Here is a 17,235-nt window from a genome sequence, read left to right as displayed (position 1 = left end):
GAGCCCATGGAATACTCCAGTCTTTGTGATTAAAAAGCGCTCAGGAAAATGGCGCCTCCTCTAAGATCTTCGTGCAGTTAATAAAACCATGCAGGTTTGGGGCTCCCCCCAAAGGGGTTAGCCTCTTGCTTCCGCAATTCCCACAGGAATTCCAATCATAGCTATTGATATACAGGATTGTTTTTTCTCTATTCCCTTACACCCACAAGATTGTAAACGTTTTGCTTTCTCTGTTCCTTCTATTAATAATGCCAGCCCTGCCAATAGATTTGAATGGGTGGTACTGCCCCAGGGCATGGCTAATAGTCCTACTATTTGTCAAGAGGTTGTTAAATCTGCCCATTTCCCATATATTCATAAGGGCCTTAAGGTTTTTCATTATATGGATGATGTGTTAATATGGGGAGAATTAGATACAGATCTCTCCGCCCTATGTGATTTTCTAATCCCTGCCTTAAAGAGAAGTGGACTTAATGTAGCTCCTGAGAAGATACAGCTAATTCCTCCAATATATTTCTTAGGCTCAGAGATTTCCCTAACGCAGATTCGTCCTTTAAAACCTTGTGTTACTTTTCCTTCTAATCTCACTCTTGCTTCTTTACAAAGTTTTCTTTGAAATTTGAATTGGCTTAGGCAGTATCTTTATCTGCCTACGAGCTGCCTGCAACCACTGTTCGATCTGTTAAAAGGAAACAAACAGCCCTCCTCAAAGCGTATGTTAACCCCCAAAGCCTCCTTGGTACTGGAAAAAGTTAACCAGGCTCTCCAGGACATGCACCTCGTTCGGTTCTCCCCCTCCTCTTCAGTAAATCTTCTAATCTTTAACTCCACCCCCACGGTAGTGGGGGCATTGTGGCAGAAACATGGCATTCTCGAATGGCTTCATACGCCAGTAGGCGGAGCTCCAAGACTCCTTACCGAGATTGAAGCCTTAGCATTTATGGTTCGCCAAGGAAGAAACAGATCAGTTCAGATCTTAGGAAGGGAACCAGATTCAATCATTCTTCCCTTTTCTCTCACAGATACAGAATGGCTCATATGCCACCATTCTCGTTTTGCCATAAGTTTAATGGGTTTTCCAGGACAATAAGATAATCATTTTCCCTCTAATAATTTGATAGCTTCTTTACCTCTGTTGCCTCTACTAGTACCTAAACTTTTCTCTCGAGATCCCATCCCCTCTGCTCCTACAGTGTTCACTGATGGTGGAAAAAAGGGAGCTGCTGCCCTTATATATTATCCAGACCAGCAATACCCCAAACCTCTCTTTACTGAACTTCCTGATAATTCCCCTCAGTACAAAGAACTTTATGCTGTTTTCCTTGCATTAAAAGCTGTACCAGAATCCTTCAACCTTTTTTCTGACAGTGTGTATACTGTTAACTTACTTCCATGGCTTGCTCGACCTTATGTAAGAATTGATGACAACCCACTTTCTCCTCTTTTAATTCAAATTGCCTCTATGCTCAGTTCTCGAACCCATCCACTGTATGTTCAGCACCTATGTTCCCACAGCCCTCTTCCTGGTCCCTTGTCTGAATGGAATGCTGCAGCTGACCACCTTGCCTCCACAGGAATTCTCCTAGCCTCTGTCTCTAATCCTGCTGACTTTCATTCCCTAACCCATGTTAATCTTAAAGGTCTTCGAGCTCGATTTCCTGATATTCCTCTGCCACAGTTAAAACGTATTCTTGCTACATGTTCCTCCTGTGCAGGTCTAATCAAAACACCTGCTATTCAGACTCTGGGGGTTAATCCTCGAGGTTTAAAAGCCAACACTCTTTGGCAAATTGATGTTACCCACATACCTAACTTTGGCAAACAAAAATATGTGTTCGTCTCAATTGATACCTTCTCTAAGTTTATGTGGGCTACAGCTCAGACTGGAGAAAACTCAAAAAAGCTTATAAGCCATATGCTCTCCTGTTTTGATGTAATGTAACCTCTTCAACGTAAAACAGATAATGGACCTGCTTTTACCAGCAAACAATTTATAGATTTTTGTTCCCTCTGGAACATTACTCATACTACAGGCATTCCGTATAATCCACAGGGACAAGGCATTGTTGAGAGGCCCCATCAAACTCTTAAGGCTCAATTAAATAAAGAAAAAGGGGAAATATCCTAATATCCATCTGGCAAAAGCCTTAACTACATTAAATCTCTTTAATATTTACAAAAACTCAGACAAACCTCCTATAAGTCTTCATTGGCAAACACCACCCACCCTCCCAGCTATTAAAGTCAAATGGAAAGACCCACTTGATAAAATTTGGAAAGGACCTGACCCCCTGTTGACTATGAGGAGGGGTTTCACATGTATTTTTCCACAAAATTACTCCAAGCCTGTTTGGGTTCCTGCCCGCCATGTCCGGCAATACCCACATGATGGCACTGATATCCCTGAAGAACAAGAAACACTGCAAGAAGACTGGCTGCAAGAGGACTGGCTACAGGATGCACCCCAGGATCCATAATACAGCATGGCAGAATCAAAAAAAAAAAAAATCTGATTCACAGAACTCTCCCCCCCCCCCCGAATGAATGTCTTATGCTATGACTGGCCAGTTGTGTTTTGTGAGTGGAAAAAAAATTGAGTGAGTTGAGTGACCAAAATTTTTGTATGACCCATTGTGCTCATAGTACTCTGAAAGTTAACTGACTTTATATAAAACGGCTGGACGTAGCCATGGTTTCTGGAGACGTCCAGAAACAGTCCAAAAATTGTTCATTCCCCCTTTTGATTTCTTTTTTAAGTCTTGATATCAATATGAAATGTTCAGTCTTAAACTGTGTGAGTAAAGATGGTTCAACTATGACAGTAGATCTAAATTCACATTTGAAATGATATGTCTTATTTACAAGTTTTTCTTCTCCTGTGTGTTATAAACTATATGTTTAATATGCGTGTTTCAAGTTTGGTAAACATTAACTTAACAGTTAAATTGTAACTTCGAAGCTACATTTTTACGAGAAGAGGTAAAATCAATTCATTTAAGTAACTGAGTGTTTAAGGTAAAACTCTAAATATTCAATGTGATAATTCATCATCTCCTAAGTTAAAATACAAATCCTCTATACAGGACATTTTTGGAGGGCCCCCAAAAATGTGCTGTAAGCTATCTTGTGGAAAGTAATCCACAACAAATTTGACATCAATCCAATATTGTAAATGTACCAAAAAAAAATTGTCACTAAAATGTGTTAACTCTAGTAACCTGAGTTTGCTTAAAAACCCAATGTAAATATAGTTAAGAATCAATGTATGTGACTTAAATTCGGTATGAAAATTTTGCTATATAAAGACTGCTACATGAGGTCACATAAGATGACCTTTACACGAAATTATAAAGATACCTAAACCAATTATAATCATTGAGTTATCAATTGTAGTAAACTTCTAATTTGTTACAAAGTTTTTTCATAAGTAATTGACTACAGCTATGACAAGCCTTCGCATAAAGAAGCATCTGCTCATATAGAATTCCCCAGAAATCCATCTTGGACCCCTGACCTCTGACATCACCCACAATTACAGCCATCCCCCGAAACCCATGATGTGACCTGACACGATCTGGAGAACCTGATTCACAGACTCCAAAGGACAAGACTTACCTACTGCCTTTCTCTCAACCATCGGTGTCTGCTCTTCCTGCTTCTGTTTCGCCCACCATGTTTTGGCGGTTCCAGGTCACTCTCTACAGAGAAGAAAAGTTCCAGTGGCCGTCCTCCTCCATCAAGATAGACGTGTGGCATTTATTTCCTGGCCGTTGACATTGGACTGATGCTTCTATAGAACTTGCTGGACACTCCTTTTATACTGCTGGACTTCTTGAAGAATGACTGTAGCAGTTCATAGAACTTTCTGCCAGCTGACTTGGGATTTTGCAATGCCAGATCACCCCTCTAGCCCCTTGGCTTATCAGGCCCCCACTACTCCACCCATCAGGCTCACTCTGTCTCTTGCTACTCTTACTTATCCCTCCCTGTATTGTGCTAGTTCTTTTTGAAGACACTTAGACACTATCATTCTGCTTTCTTCCCAACAGGTTTCTGTTTACCCCTACACTGCTATTCCCCTGACAGAGATGAAGCCTTTTACAGACATTGACCCAGTTATATATGGCCATTAAGTAAGAGGAAGATGTTGGGGAATTGTGAGGATATGGTTGAGCTTGGAAGGGCTTGAGCCTGAGGGGTGTGTCAATCCTGTTAGTCTCTCTCTCCACGGAGAGGTTGAGCAAGGAGGGACAGTAGAACCCCAAAAAAGGTGTACCTCTTATCAGTCTCCCTGCCTCACAAAGTGCCCTGCACTCCTGATACTATGGCAAATAGTTAAAAAGAAAGGGGGAGATGTTGGGTAGTATGCCACCTCCCCCTGGCTTCTGCTTAACCATATGCCTATATAGGGATTTACTGATCCCATTCAAAGCTTTGGTCTATTTACATAAATCACTTTTACATTTACATAAAGCACTCCCTCCAGGGCATTGGTGGTTCAGTGATAGGATTCTCACCTGTTCCGCCCCCTCCTTGTCACACTCTGATTTTCACCAGTCACTTTTCTCTCCACCCTCTCTATATCACATCCTGTCTCCACCCTACTTGGAGAGTATAAAAACAACTGCTCTTCTGATTAAAGACACTTGGAAATTGCTTTCCGGCTCCGAGAGTTCCAGAGTGTATCTCCTGCGGAAGTTAGTGCTTCACGAGTTCCTGATCCCTCTCTCGCGCAGCAGCCTAGATTGGCTCCAGTTGAGTTCTCTCCAAGCCAGAGAGCACTAGCTTGGGAAGAAGTACCCTCAGGCTATCCCAGCAAAGCACCTTTAAAAGGATCTGTATTCGAGTCCCCATCTGCAGGGGAGAACTGTTCATAAGTGGCAAAACAGCTCTGTAGGCTTCTCTCTTTCCCTCTCCCTCTTTATATCCCTCTCTTCCCTCAATTTCTCTCTGATCTATCCAATAAGATGGAAAAAATGGCCACCAGAAGCCATGGATTTATAGTTTCAGCACTGAGTCACAACAATAGCTCTGGATAAAAATGAAAGATGAAGTAAATTCACCATTTTTAATAGCTGAGTAGTATTCCATTGTGTGTACATACCACAACTTTCTCTGCCACTCATCTGTTGGTGGACAACTGGGTTATTTTCAGGTTTTGCCTATTATGAGTTATGCTGCTATAAATATAGGTATACACACATTTTTTGGACTGGTGTGTTTGGTTTCTTAGGATATCTCCCCATGAGATGAACTGCAGGGTCATAGGGTAATTCTAATGCTAACCTTCTGAAAGTTTTCCAGGCTGTTCCCTACAGGGGTTGGACCAATTTACATTCTTACTAGCAGTGCAGGAGGGTTCCTTTGTTCCCACAACCACTCCAGCATTTGTTGTTGCTAACTTTTCTGATATATGACATTCTCATTCTCTGGAATGAAATAATATCACATAGTTGTCTTAATTTTCATTTCTCTGACAATCAATGACTTGGAGCATTTTTTCATGTTTGTTGGCCTTGTTGAGTTTGATGAGGTCTTTATATATTTTAGTTATTACTAGCCTCTTGTCTAATGTATGGCCTAGGTAGGTTTTTTATTTTAATTTTTATTTATATAATGGAAACATTGATAAAATTATAGGATAAAAGGGGTACACTTTCACACAATTCCCACACCCAGAACCCTGTATCTGATCCCTTCCCTTGATAGCTTCCATATTCTTTATCACCTCACTACTATGCCAGGGTTTTCGTCAAGCCAATTCATTGCATTCCTTTTTCTTGGAGTGTCATTGTTAAAAACCTAGTGAACTTCTTGTAATTATACTGGAAGTATTTTAAAGAGTCACAGACTGTGGTCCGGGAGGTGAACAGTGATAAAGCTTTGGACTTTCAAGCACGAAGTCTTGAGTTCGATCCCTGGCAGCACATGTGCCTGACTGATGTCTGGTTCTTTCTCTCTCCTCCTATCTTTCTCATTAATAAATAACTAAAATCTTTAAAGAAAAAAAAAGAGTCACATATGGAATCTGTTCATTGCATTGAGCCCAAGACTATAGAACTTCATACAGTTTCATTTCTGCCACGTTCTACTGGTCAACAATAGTTACAAGGAGAGTCCCTAGAAGATTTGTAATATGTGTGTGCTTATATTTTATCTACTGCATTTAAAATAAGTAAATCAATATATAAATATATAATAAACTGATAAATAAACATGTCATACATATACACAGGTGAATGAAAAGAATAAGGCTCAATGAGTAAATTCTTGATGAGGATGAGTAATATACTAGACCAGGTATTTAAAATATATTTTCCTTTTTAATTAATTTATTTATTAATGAGAAAGATAGGAGGAGAGAGAAAGAACCAGACATCCCTCTGGTACATGTGCTTCTGGGGACTGAACTCGGGACCTCATGCATGAGAATCCAGTGCTTCACCACTGCGCCACCCCCCGGACCACAAAAGTATATATTCCTGAATAAACTTTATTTAATCTGAAATTTTGTGAAATAGTGAAATAAACTGGATATAGCCCAGTGAACAAAGGTAGAAAATACCATGACCAGAAGGAGATATGTAGGATGAAGTGGATATAATGAAAGAAATTACAGCTTCAAGGATCTACAAGATAGCTCAACTGAACAGTGTGCCTGACTAAGTGTGCCATAACTTTGTCATGTGACTCAAGTGTGAACCTGGGCCCCACTGCTCTGGGGCAAGGTCTGGTTTTGTGGAATCTTTCCCTCCATGGTCTCTTTTTATCAGAAAAAAATTGATTTGGATCAGTTAAAAGACAAAACACATTTATGAAATGAACTAAAGAGTTTGTTTCTTGACCTCTGGAATTGTCTGTTCTGGTTACAGTCTTGGCCTTTGTAAGTTTTATGATTCCAGCCAGGTTTCACTGTGTGCTTAGCCTCTTCCATAATAAACTACCTAGTGATAATTGTCTCACATAGTATACCTAAGGATTAACATTAAATTGTTTAGCATATTATCTTTATCGATATTTTATTGTCTTAGGGATAGCTGACAGGTCCATTCAACAAAAATGTAACAAGAATCTACCACAGGTGGATGATGCCTCCAACATAACCAGATTACTGGTTTCTGCACTTTTGGTTCTAGTCTCTTTTGTTCAGATAGTAGAATGAAATCGCTTCTCATGTCTAGCTTCTTCTTCTTCTCCTCCTCCTCCTCCTCCTCCTCCTCCTCCTCCTCCTTCTTCTTCTTCTTCTTTTTCCATTGAGGGACTAATGGATTAAAGTAAATACAGTTGTTTCTACATGTGTGAAATGTCTCAGTTTTTTTTTTTTTTGAAAACATTCTCAACCCCAGCCCAGGTCCTTTTCCACTGTGTTATACCAGGACCTGAGCCAACCCTTCTCTCTCTGCCAGAGTACTTTACTATGGTGCAACACACCACATCCAGTCTAAGTTGTGCTTTATGTTTCCATTTCTGTTCTTATTTCTCAACTTCTGTCTATGAGTGAGATCATCCTATATTCATCCTTCTCTTTCTGGCTTATCTCACTTAATATTATGCTTAGCGTTTTAGTATTTTCGTCAACAGGGATAATCAGCTACCCTGTAATAAAGACTTACATGTTTTTTTTCATTTATACCTCAGTCCATTTTTTCCCAATGTAGTCAGAGCCAGCAGTCAGGAGTAGCAAGTTGCACCAGATAAGCTTCCCTTTATAACCTTCAGCTGGTCTACAAATTTACCTAAATACACACACACACACACACACACACACACACACACACACACTGTTTGTTCCTTATCCTTCCACACAAGTCTTAATTCTTACTTATCCAGATTCAGCATTTTCTTCTGTGCCCTCAGTGGGAATTTGTCCAGTTCAGGCAATCTATAGCACAGGAGAGTTCCTGCTCCCAAGATAATCCTCAGTGCAAGATAGTCAGGAGCCAGTGGGTAGATGTTTTTTCCTTTCTCCCACCTCCTCTTCCATGTGGGCCAGGCTCCATAGCATCTCACATATTATTTACCAACACTTGAGTAGAAGGCTCAATCCCTTCCTGATTTGTCCTTATAATTGTTTATGAAGGAAGTTCTCAAACTAAAGCTATGTCTATTTCTGCCCACTGACATAGTGATTGTGTTTCCAAATACTTGAATTTTAATTTTCTTTTTAATCACTTCTACTATATTTATTTATTAGATAAAGACAGCTAGATATTGAGAGAAAGGGGAAAATATACAGGGAAAAAGACAGACAGACACCAGTAGCACTGCCTCACCACTTGTGAAACTTGTCCCCTACAGATGGGGACCAGGGGCTAGAACTTAGGTCCTTGTAATATTTGCACTAAACCAGCTGTGACACCAACCAGCTTAATTATCTTTATTTTAAAAAAATGTAAGGATTATTGACTTCTGGACATCAAAACTTGAAAGAAAGTCTATGTGTGTGTATATATATATATATATATATATGCTTATTTACAGATATGTATTTATATACATATATGAAATCCTTTTTAATAATACTTTATATTTAAAGTGAAGAAATGGGATTATTTAGGAATCTGAGTATACTGAGTATGTATTTTAGAAGTGCAGAGCAGGTAATTACTAGTGTTTTCTTCCCATGTGGAATTAACTAGCAGATGCGCACATGGAAAAATAACAGCAGTTTTCAGGGATGATATTAAGTTTAGCGCTCCCCTCATACCACTTGAGAGTTCCATTCCACTCCTTCTTCCCTTTGCTTAAATGGTATTTTTGCAAAACAATACTCCTCTCTGCAGCTAACAATACTTTCTCATTCTTTTCAAGAACACAACTATTATACAACTCTTGGAGTGAATTTTTGAGTCATTCATAAAACTCAAAATGTAAATCTGTTGATCAGAAAATATCTCTATATCAACTATGCAGTTAACTAATTTTTCAATATGTTCTGCTAGTGCATATGGCTTCTTCAATTATTGAGTCTTCTGGTTTTCATCAGTCCATTTGCAAATACATATTAAGGTAAATTAACATGAATTCATCATGTTAAATATAAAAAATTTTTACAGTTTTACTACTGTCCCTTTAAAAGAGGGTCTACCATGATGCCAACCTACTTCCCTGAGTAGAAGACTGACCCCAACAATGTGTCCTAGAACTCTCCCTTTCCAGATCCCTGCCACACTAGGGAAAGAAATAAGCTAAGGGTATGGACTAACCTGTAGATGCCCATATTCAGTGGAGATGCAATTATAGAAGCCAGACCTCATAATGATCTTCACCTCATAATGATCCCAGGTCCATATTCCCAGAGGGATAAATAATAGGAAAGCTTTCAAGGGAGGAGATGGGACACAGAGTTCTGGTGGTGGAAATTGTGTGGAAATGTAGCCCTCTTATCCTATGGTCTTGTCAATATTTCCATTTAATAAATAAATAAATAAAATAAAAAGACTTTCCTCTGATGATGAAAACATAACACATTTTAATAAAATAGGAAAATGAGGAGTATGGAAGGACATTAAGGTTTGGAAAATATGTGTGGCATGTAATTTTACTTTGGTAAAAATGAGGCTAGTGGTGGTGCATCTCTCTGAGCACGCATGTCACTTGCAAGTTATTCCCTCACCTGCAGGAGGAAAGCTTTGCAAGTGGTGAAGCCGTGCTACAGGTGTCTTTCTGTCTCTCTTTCTATCTCCCCCATTCCTCTCAATTTATGCCTCCGCCCAATAAATAAATAAAGATACTTTTTAAATAACAGGTTAAAAACAACAGGTTATTCAACTAATTCAGACAGGGAAGGAGAGAGGGAGGGAGAGATTTGGGAAGTGGAAAGAAAAAGAGAAGAGAAGGAGGAGAGGACAACAGAGAAAGGAAGGAAAAGGGGAGGAAAGAAGAAGAGAGGAAAGGAGAGGAGGGGAGGGGAGGAGAGGAGAGGAGAGGAGAGGAGAAAAGAGGAGAGGAGAGGAGGGGAGAGGAGAGAGGAGGAGAGGGGAGGGGAGGAGAGGATAGGAGACGAGAGGAGAAAAGAGGAGAGGAGAGGTGAGGAGAGGAGAGGGGAGGGAAGGAGAGGGGAGGAGAGGAGAAGAGAAGAGAGGAGAGGAGAGGGGAGGGGAGGAGAGGAGGGGAGAGAAGAGGAGAGGGGAGGAGAGGAGAGGAGAGGAGAAAAGAGGAGAGGAGGGGACAGGATGGGAGAGGAGAGAGGAGGGGAGGGGAGGAGAGGAGAGGAGAAAAGAGGAGGGGAGAGGAGAGAGGAGGGGAGGGGAGGAGAGTAGAGAGGAGGAGAGGAGAGGAGAAAAGAGGAGGGGAGAGGAGAGAGGAGGGGAGGGGAGGAGAGTAGAGGGGAGGAGAGGAGAGGAAAGGGGAGGGGAGGGGAGTAGAGGAGAGGAGAGAGGAGGAGAGGGGAGGAGAGGAGAGGAGAGGAGAGGGGAGGGGAGGGGAGGAGAGGAGAAAAGAGAAGAGGAGAGGAGAAAACAGGAGAGGAGGGGAAAGGAGAGGAGAGGAGAGGGGAGGGGAGGGGAGGGGAGGAGAGGGAGGGGAGGGGAGGAGAGGAGGGGAGAGGAGGAGAGAAGAGGGGAGCGGAGAGGAGGAGAGGGGAGGGGAGTAGAGGAGAGGAGAAAAGAGGAGGGGAGAGGAGAGGAGAGGACAGGGGAGGGGAGGCGAGGGGAGGGGAGGGGAGGGGAGGAGAGGGGAGGGGAAGTGAGGGAGAAAAATCCAGAGCAAGGTGTTAGCAGTTTGAGTGCTCATTTTTCTTAGAAGTTTATAGGGATTATTGTGTGCACTTCTTAAATTTCTTCAATGCCTATGTACAGCCTCCACAAAAAGCAACTTGAAGAAAGCACTAATTTAAGTTTTAAGGCAACTATTTTACTCTTCTGAAAAAAAAAGGAACAAAAGAAATAGTATCTTGCCAAGGATAAAGTAAATGCAAATGCCAACAAGAGGTTTCAAGTTAGCTTAAAATTTCCAAGTTCATGAATGTTGAGTGGACTCAATATTTAGAAAGCTATTTTTTATCATTGCTAATAAGTCCTATCAACTATAATACATGAAGCATCTGATACCCTAAACAAGAACTATCAAAATAACCTCTTACAATAAGGTTATGCTGTTTTGAGATACCCACAGCCATATCTCCCCTGCTTCGGAGACAAACCTATTCTTATATGTCTCAATTTCTTTCTTAGAACTCCCAATTCTCTTTTTTTTTTTATTATATTTATTTATTGGATAGAGATAGAGAGAAATCGAGAAGGGAAGAGAAGATAAAGAGGGAGAGAGACAAAGAGACACCTACAGGCCTGTTTAACTACTTGCAAAGCTTTCTTCCTGTAGGTGGGGGGCCAGGGGCTTGAACTCCAGTCCTTGAGTATTGTAACATGTGCACTTAACCAGGTGCACCACCACTGGGATCCCAGAACTCCCAATTTTCTATCAAATTTAGTAAATGCTAAAAACAAGATGTAAAGATGATTAAAAGATTGTGAGCAACTGATATCGGATACCTACAATTAATTTTTCATATGTCCTTGGCACTCATTTTGTAGCCCATATAAACAAGGTATGTTGTTAATATAAACATTATAGCTTCCTCCCTTAAAAAAAAAAAAGGCAAGAATAAGGGTCAGTGTGATGGCTTGCTTTGATAGTGTATTTAGTTTGTCTTGCGCACTGTCATGACTCAGGTTGTAGTATCGTCTCCACTGTAAGTGAAAATGGTTCATATTGTGATATTATTTACCCATTCCATTTCACTCTCCCTTTGTCTCTGTCTCTATCTATATGAAAAAAAAAGTCCTCTCTGAGCAGCAAAGAGGCAATGACAAAAAAAAAAAAAGTAGTAGTAACAAGGATTGAAGTTGGGAAATAAGAGTATTTTACCAGAAATGGACTGATTAATTACAGTTTGAGATATTGAGATATTTTCTCTGGAATTCCCAGAAGTCTCTGTAGCATGACTATGTCACCCTTCTTGCTTCATTCTGCACTACAGGAGCTCTTTAACAGTATAGAAGGGACCAAGTGGTGACACAATTGGTTGAATACACACTTCACCAGGTGCCAGGACATGGTCAAGTTCCCAGTCCCCAGATGTAAGAATCCTGCTGAAAGCAGTGAAGCAGCCATACTGCATGTGTGTCTCTCTCAACCCCCCCTCAGAATTTCTGTGTATGCTACCAAATATAAGTAAAAATAAATAAATAAATAAATAAATAAATAAATAAATAAATAAATAAATAGAAAGTAGGGTTGTGCTTTTTATTTTTCTACCAATCTAATGGTTTCTGAGGTGAATTTTGCAGGGATCAAGGTGACTCAATAAATTGCAGCAAAGGGGAGTTGGGTGGTAGTGCAGTGGGTTAAGCACAGGTGGTGCAAAGCTCAAGGACCAGCATAAGGATCTGGTTTGAGCCCACAGCTCCCCACCTGCCGGGGAGTCACTTAACAATCCATGAAGCAGGTCTGCAGGTGTCTACCTTTCTCTCTCCCTCTCTGTCTTCCCCTCCTCTCTTCACTTCTCTCTGTCCTAGCCAACAAAGACAACAACAATAAAACAACAAGGGCAACAAAAGAGAATAAATAAATATTAAAAAAATAAAAAGAAAAGTGTTTTAAAAAATTAAAAATAAATAAATTGCCGCCAAAAGATTCCAAGAAATTAATATTAAATGAATTAAAAACATATTCCCCTTTAAAAATGAGCTTATTTCTCTTTCTGTAACTCAGGAAAATCAGAAAGGTAAGTTCCTTGATTTTCTGTTATGAGAGATGTTCTGCTCTTTGTAGTAGGTAAGAGCCATGCCGCACTATTAAAATGCAGCAACGAAGACCCACAGTACTAGATTTAATGGGTCAGAATGATATACACCTGACTTTGACCATGGTTGAGGTTTTTTTGATTGTTTGTTTGTTTTGTTTTCTATCTTTTTAACAGTACTAAGTGGACTCCTGGTAGAAGAAACAAATGGAGGATAAAGTCAGGAAAAAACATTAAAATATTAATAGGTTCGAGTTGCCTCCATGTTCAGTGGGGAAGCAATTACAGAAGCCAGACCTTCCACGTTCTGCATACAAAGAGCTTGGGTCAATACTCTCAAGAGGGTTAAAGACTAGGAAAACTATCAAGGGAGAGGATGGGATATGGAGTTCTGGTGGTGGGAATTGTGTGGAGCTGTACCCCTCTTATCCTATGGTTTTGTCAGTGTCTCCTTTTTTTAATTTTAAAATATTTTCTTGATTTTTTAAAAATCTTTACTTGTTGGATAGAGACAGTCAGAAATTGAGAGGGAAGGGGGTGACAGAGAGGGAGAGAGATAGAGAGACACCTGCAGCACTACTCTACCACTCGTGAAACTTTCCCCCTGCAGGTGGGGACCAGGCGCTTGAACCTGGGTTCTTGAGCACTATAATATGTGCGGTAAACCAGGTGCACCACCACCTGGCCCCTAGTGTCTCCTTTTTTATAAATAAAATTTGAAAAAATTAAAGATGTAATGTTTCCAAAAAAAATATTGATAGGTTGATATCAGAGATCTTTCCCAGCATTGGAAACAATCTCTTTATTGTATTGTAAATGGCTGAGATAAATGTAAAAGTAAATTGAAAAATTATTTAAAAGTTAAAATTTTATTTTAACTTTTAAATCAAAAGTTAAAAGTTAATTTTAGATTTGTTAGTTGAAATAAATTTTATGGACACATTTATGAAATTTCCCTGTTCTGAGTGATTTTTTTCAGCTTCCTCATCCTTAGAACTAGTTTACTGGTTATCTTGCTGCCAGATCTAAATTTTCTGTTATTCTACATGACTTTCCACAGTCCCCTACTAGAGTTTCCTGCATCAAAGCATGGGGTCCATTGCCAACAATTGCACTGTATTGTACATTTCAAATATTTCAGTTACCATGTGCAAGGACCAGGTTCATGTCCCCCTCCAATTCCCCACCTGCAGGGTGAAAGCTTCATAAGTAGTGAAGTAGGTCTGCAGGTGTTCCTTTTTCTGTCTCCTCTCTATCTTCCCCCTCCTCTCAAATTCTCACTGTCCTATCCAACAAAAAATAGAAAGAAAGAAAAAAAAAACAAAAAACAGCTGCTTGGAGTGGTGGATTCATAGTGCCAACACCAAGCCTCAGCAATAACCTGGCAGCAATAAAAATAAAATGAAATAAATTTATAACTGGACTTCTTATTGGATTGAGATGATAAATAAAGAACAATGTGTGATCCTTGCTAGTCACTTGTCTTTGCTAAATGGCTGTCTATAAAATTATATCTCAATTTTAATGAATAAATATTTTTAATTTGTATACTTTGATCTTGGTCCTATAATTTCTTTTTTGTTGTTTGTAGTAGTTATTTCTTTTTTAAATTTTTAATTTATTTATTGGGGGATTAATGTTTTACATTCGACAGTAAATACAGGTCCTATAATTTCTGAATTGTATTGTCTTTTACCTCATATATGGTTTTGCTCCACGGCACCTATTTCATCTGCACAAATAAATTTTAACTTACGATTTGTCCCTGAAAAATTACACAATTTATTGAATAAAAGCAGTTGCTCTACTAGTCAGCGGAACTTGAAGTTCCCCAGATTTCATTTTCTACATCCTATTAGACATCCTTTTTTTTTATTTTTTAAAATTTTTTATTTAAGAAAGGATTAATGAACAAAAACATAAGGTAGGAGGGGTACAACTCCACACAATTCCCACCACCCAATCTCCATAACCCACCCCCTCCCATGATAGCTTTCCCATTCTCTATCCCTCTGGGAGCATGGACCCAGGGTCGTTGAGGGTTGCAGAAGGTAGAAGGTCTGGCTTCTATAATTGTTTCCCCGCTGAACATGGGCGTTGACTGGTTGGTCCATACTCCCAGTCTGTCTCTCTCTTTCCCTAGTAAGGTGTGTCTCTGGGGATGCTGAGCTCCAGGACACATTGGTGGGGTCTTCAATCCAGGGAAGCCTGGCCAGCATCCTGGTGGCATCCTTATACACAATGGTTGGCTAACCATCCATGACTGCCTCTCCTCTTTCTTCATATATCACTGAAAGTCTAGAAAGTTCTAACAATAGCATTTTCTTACCTTAAAATCCATTATATTACTACAAAACCAAAGGAATCTGATTAAAACATTAGAATACAATAGGATTGCTTCTCACCATAAGAGATTGCTTATGAAATGTGTCCAAAATTAGTTACCTGCATCTCATGACATGCTGAACTGAAGGGCCACCAAATATGTCAGTAAACCTAGGCTCTTAGTTACAATTAGGGAAAAAAATAATAAAACCTCAAACAATTAAGGGGAAACAAGCCAAGAAGAATTCAAAAAATCTGAAATAAATAAGTCTGTAGGAATAATAAAGGAAATGGGGCAAGATAGTTCGTTTGGATAGTGAAACAGAGGTTCTGACAGCTCAGGTTCAATCACCAGCACCACCAAAAATCAGAACTCTGGTATCTCTCTCTTTGACTTTTCTCTTTGTATTTATCTCTCATTAAAATAAAATATTAAAAATAAATTATCAAATAAAATGACTTATTTAGAATTACAATGAAACCTCTACTCTGTATTTATACCTCATTAAAATAAAATATTAAAGAAATAAGTTATCAAGGAAAATGATTTATTTAGAATTAGACTAAAACCAAAAAAAAAAAAAATCCCTTCAACTTGTGGTGATACAGCTGTTCATTTGAAACAAAGTCAACTGAAGAAAGACTTGAGTTTCTTCAAAGAGTTCAATTCACTCTTCTTCCTGTCTTTCCCCAAAGGCAAATATCCATATAAATATCCTTGGAAATACTAGTTTCTCATTTAAATTTCCCCATGTTAACTCAAAAGATTCTTTAGCATTAACAATTGAAAGAACTTAACATAAGATAGTCTAGAGAGTTTCCATTGGCAACAACAACAACAAAATTCCTCAACTTTGTCCTTAAAGACATGCCATTTTGCAGCCATGTGGTGGCACACTTGGTTGAGCACACATGCTGCAAGCCACAAGGACCCTGGTTCAAGCCCCCAACCCTACCTAAGAGAGGAAGTGTTCATACGAATAGATGAAATTAACACTACTGTAATAAAAATACACTCAACTTTTGAAACTTAAGTGAATGAAAAACACCATGGCAATATGTATCTTCATTTAACAAGAGGTTCTCTGCATGACAAAGCAGGTACACTAAACATGTGAGAAGTTTTGGTGAACCAAAGAGTATATATTATAGTAGTATTAATTTAACCTATTTATATGGGTAATTCTATATATTTATTCATTTATCTATATATTTACTTAAATTCAGTTATAATGTAATACATATTATAGACTATGTTGAAGTAAAACAAGAACATATTGGTGTTTTCTCTATAGACTGGCTTCGAGATTTATTATAATATATATTCTATGATGACAAAAATACTCTTGGAATTTAACCTTATTTTTTTCTAAAGAATGGGTATAAAAAGAAGTGTCTAAGGATTGGAAATGGATAAAGTATACACATGAATATTCTTTGGTTGCCCTAGCATATTCTGAAAAAAAAAGTGTTCAATTTTCTAAATCATGCTGATAATTTTTAGTGAAAGTGTTAAGAAATCCAGTTGATACACCTGATAGACTACACATATTATTATGTGCCAACAGTTGAGATCAAGCCAAGTGTGCCTACCTGTTGCAGAACTCCTTATTTCTTGATAGTTGCCTGAATTATAATGCCTGATATGTCTACCAGACAAGTCAGAAGCTCTTTGATTTCTCTATAGTTTTGTCTACAGCCTCCAGGAGATGTTTGGCTAATATCATGATAAGCACAGATGGGTGTGCCAAAAGGCCCTTTAGGCTAACAGGCTATCAGGCTTTATCTGATATCCCTGAATTATGCCTACATCCTTGTGGTAAATACTGAGTACACATAGAAAATGATATAATCAGCAGAACTGGAAACAACAAACTGATATATAGAATGGTGTACCTATTAGGAGAGAGAGAGATCATTCAGTTATGCATGTCCTTGAGATGTTTCTGTATACTCTTAAGATGTTAATCTGTATGTATCTCCCTAAGATGCTTATACTTGACATAATTTTATGCACAAATACCCCATAGATATTAGAACTGATGATCTCATTTTAAAAAGGTTAAATACTGGGAGGTTCCCGGAAGATGGCAGACTGAGAAGCTGCTAGTGGCTTGAGCTCTGACCACATCTTCTGGAAACGGTAGGATTTTCTGCCTTTAGTA

The sequence above is a fragment of the Erinaceus europaeus genome, chromosome 8 (genome assembly GCF_950295315.1).
Source record: "Erinaceus europaeus chromosome 8, mEriEur2.1, whole genome shotgun sequence".
In the NCBI taxonomy this organism is placed as follows: domain Eukaryota; kingdom Metazoa; phylum Chordata; class Mammalia; order Eulipotyphla; family Erinaceidae; genus Erinaceus; species Erinaceus europaeus.
This window is presented reverse-complemented; position numbering follows the sequence as displayed.